Source organism: Microcebus murinus, chromosome 28, assembly GCF_040939455.1.
Source record: "Microcebus murinus isolate Inina chromosome 28, M.murinus_Inina_mat1.0, whole genome shotgun sequence".
NCBI classification, from domain to species: domain Eukaryota; kingdom Metazoa; phylum Chordata; class Mammalia; order Primates; family Cheirogaleidae; genus Microcebus; species Microcebus murinus.
In genome coordinates, this window is record NC_134131.1 from 4,990,738 (window position 1) to 4,994,400 (window position 3,663).

General features: G+C 52.1%; 1 long non-coding RNA gene across 1 annotated transcript; it reads left to right on the forward strand.

Moving 5' to 3' along the window:
• The first annotated feature begins 1,242 nt into the window (after window positions 1-1,242).
• LOC142865013 (uncharacterized) lies at window positions 1,243-2,820 on the forward strand. Its single transcript, XR_012915303.1, has 3 exons — window positions 1,243-1,325; window positions 1,435-1,585; window positions 2,578-2,820. It is a non-coding gene; the product is annotated as an uncharacterized LOC142865013 (long non-coding RNA).
• The last annotated feature ends 843 nt before the right edge of the window (window positions 2,821-3,663 follow it).

Below are 3,663 nucleotides of genomic sequence, written 5' to 3' on the forward strand. Positions count from 1 at the left end.
TCAAGCGATCCTTCTGCCTCAGCCTCCCGAGTAGCTGGGACTACAGGCATGCGCCACCATGCCAGGCTCATTTTTTCTGTATGTTTTTAGTTGGCCAATTAATTTCCCTAATTTTTTCTATATATATATATATTTTAGGGGGTTATCAAATTTATTTTTTTAGCATATTATGGGGGTACAAGTGTTAAGGTTACATATATTGCCCATGCCCCTCTCCCCCCTCGAGTCTATATATTTTTAGTTGGCCAGTTAATTTCTTTCTATTTTTAGTAGAGACGGGGTCTCGCTCTTGCTCAGGCTGGTCTCGAGCTCCTGACCTTGAGCGATCCGCCTCCTGGCCACTTCTTGTCACCCAGAGATGGGGCACCAGCCCTCAGTGCGCCCCAGTCTGTGTGCGGTGCCTGGAAAGCCAGTCGGGAGCCATCTGCCCTCCCCGGCCCATCGTGCCCTTGGCAAGCTGCAGCCTGCTCGCCCAGGCCTGGCCGACTGGAAGCTTCCGGAAGCTTCTGGAAGCTTCTGCTGAGAGCCGTGGAAGATCCTGCCGGGCAGGAGCGATTCGATGGGCCACCTGCTCATTGTCTGTGGAGGGGGGGGTGGGGGGAGCAGATCTGGGAAAATCCTTGGTCTTCCATCACTCAAGGGGACCGGGTTCCTTCCCGTTGGGTGGTGGCCATGGCGGCTTTGAATGATCCCGCACGGCCTGGAGGGCCCGGAACCATTTAAGGACCACGACGGGTGAAGCTGGGGGGTGAACCGTCCCTCCCTGGGCACCCAGTGCAAAAACTCTCAACTCCAGGCCCGGCAGGAAAGGTCGCCAAGTCCCTCTTGGCTCTCCTCCCACCAGCCTAAAGGGACAAGCCTCCTCGTTCCTCCCGCCCATCTTCCGCTTGTACCCCCAACCTATCCTCTCTCTTGTTCCCATCATCTTCCCGTCCCTTGCAAAACTTTCCATCAAAGTTCACATTTTTTCTCTCAGTGCCTAGCGTTCTCCTTGATACTCACGGAAGAAAAAGATCCGACCAACCAATTCAAGCTAAGTATTAAATCGAGTAAGAACACCTGAATGTATTCAGCCAAAGGAATGAATCTCTAACAGCTGAATTTTACCATTTGCTTGCAGTCCAATGGGCAGAGAGATTTGCTGGGGGTTTTGTTTTGCTTTTTTTTGTTGTTGTTGTTTAATGTCTTCCTAGAAAAATTCCAAACCAGACCACTTAGCAACTGGAAACTGAGTTCTCAGTTAGAATGTAAGGACAACACTGCCCACCAGAGTCTTCTGTGGATCTTCTACTGGGCATTACTGTCTTCCGCTTCATTTTTACAGAGTAGGAAACTGAGGTCGCAAGGGGATTGGAGGTGCCTGGAGTGAGGAGTGAATGGCCAAGGCCAGAATCTTCTTACGTCTTGGCACTAGTTCTCTTTCGCCCAGAGCAGGAGGCGCGATTCTGTGAGTCACCGAGGACAGCAGGAGGCAGGGAGGGCCTGACAGCACTTCTCACTAATTGGTATTCAAACATCTTTTAACCATGGCAACCTTGTTCAGATGAAATCTTGATGGGAAGTCCAGTATATCCTGCGGATAAAAGTGAGTTACTCCGGGTGGAGGTGGGAGAGGACAGAGGGCAGCTCCAACTTTAATCTTGACCCCACGGTGGCCCCTGACACCCTTCCATGGAGGCCCTAGGCCTTGAGAAGCAGATTTGGAAAATCACTGCCTGGTTTTTTCTTTCTTTTTTTTTTTTTCTTTTTTTTTTTGAGACAGAGTCTTACCCTGTTGCCTGGGCTAGAGTGCCGTGACGTTAGCCTAGCTCACAGCAACCTCAAACTCCTGGCCTCAAGCGATCCTCCTGCCTCAGCCTCCCGAGTAGCTGGGACTACAGGTATCCGCCACCATGCCTGGCTCATTTTTTCTATATATTTTTAGTTGGCCAATTAATTTCTTTCTACTTTTTAGTAGAGACGGGGGTCTCGCTCTTGCTCAGGCTGGTTTCGAACTCCTGACCTTGAGCAATCCTCCCGCCTTGGCCTCCCAGAGTGCTAGGATGACAGGTGTGAGCCGCCGCGCCCGGCCCACTCCCTGTTTATTGATTGCAGAAATGGGAAAAATGCTTAAAGGTGGGCCGGGCGCGGTGGCTCACGCCTGTAATCCTAGCTCTCTGGGAGGCCGAGGCGGGTGGATTGCTCGAGGTCAGGAGTTCGAAACCAGCCTGAGCAAGAGTGAGACCCCGTCTCTACTATAAATAGAAAGAAATTAATTGGCCAACTAATATATATATACAAAAAAAAAAAAAAAATTAGCCGGGCATGGTGGCGCATGCCTGTAGTCCCAGCTACTTGGGAGGCTGAGGCAGGAGGATTGCTTGAGCCCAGGAGTTTGAGGTTGCTGTGAGCTAGACTGACGCTACGGCACTCACTCTAGCCTGGGCAATAAAGTGAGACTCTGTCTCAAAAAAAAAAAAAAAAAAAAAAAAAAAAAAATGCTTAAAGGTGGAGCCCAGTTCTCCCCTCCCAGAACTGGGGCTGGTCTTGTGGCTTGCTTTCACCGACAGAGTGACATCAGGCCAGTTCTCAGTCTAGGCCTCAAGAGACTCTGTGCTCTTCTGCACTTGCTCTGGGGACCCTTCTACCGCCGTGTGAACAAGCCCAGGCTGGCGTGCTGGATGATCAGAGCCCACGTGGCACCAGCCATCCCAGCTGAGGCCAACCCGGCAGCTGGCCATGCCCGTGGGGCCAGCCCAGCCCAGCACAGACCGGAAGCACTGGCCAACTGAGGCTGGCCAAATTGTTGACCCACAAAATCGTGCTAATGCTGACTAAATGGTGTCGTTTTAAGCTATCAAGTTTTGGAGTGGTTTGTTACGCAGCAATGACTAACTCATACAGTTCCCTTATAGAAAAAGCCCAAACAAAATGATGCCATAGCCTTCCCTTCAGGTCTCAACATGTGGGTAAATGTCACAGCTCGGAGTCCTTCCCCAGAAGGTGCCCTAGCTTCAGTCCTCACCAAAGCTGCCACCCATCCACCTGTGCCTTAGGCTGCAGGGGGCAAAGGGCAGCCATGTCCCCATCCGCCCTTATTCCAAACAGAATTGCAATCACAGGGGGGAGTAGGACTCCATTCCTTGGGTCCAAGAACCTCCCTCCAAAGACCCCAGTTGGGAGTGCACGTGTGTGGCTCAGTAGGGCCACCCTGTTCCCTGCAGGTGCCTCCAGGTTTGTGGCATTCTCAAAGCCTGGGCGAGAGGGAGAAGTGACCGGAAGAGGGGAGGGGGGACGGTCTTAAAGGTTAAACCAGGCACATGAAAGCTGCTCAGAAAACACCAAAAAAAACGTAAATGACAATTTTCAGCGTCAGAGGGACAAAGCCAGCCCCGAGGCCGGGGGTTGATCTTTCTGAGTCTGGGGCACACGGCGCAGCTGTCTCCACTCATTTCCTTCTAGTTGAAAGCCGGCGAGCCGGGGGTGACTGCAGCCGGGCGCGGAGCACAGCCATGCGCCACAGATTTCCCGAGGCCTGGCCCTCCGCAGCACCCTGCGTGTGCCTGGAAGGGGAAATGTCAGGGGCCACTACATTAAAACTCAGCTTTGTCTCGGAAAAATAGACTCGATCCTCAGTAGGACTTGGTTGGAGAGATACAGCATTAGCATAATGTCTCGGTGCAT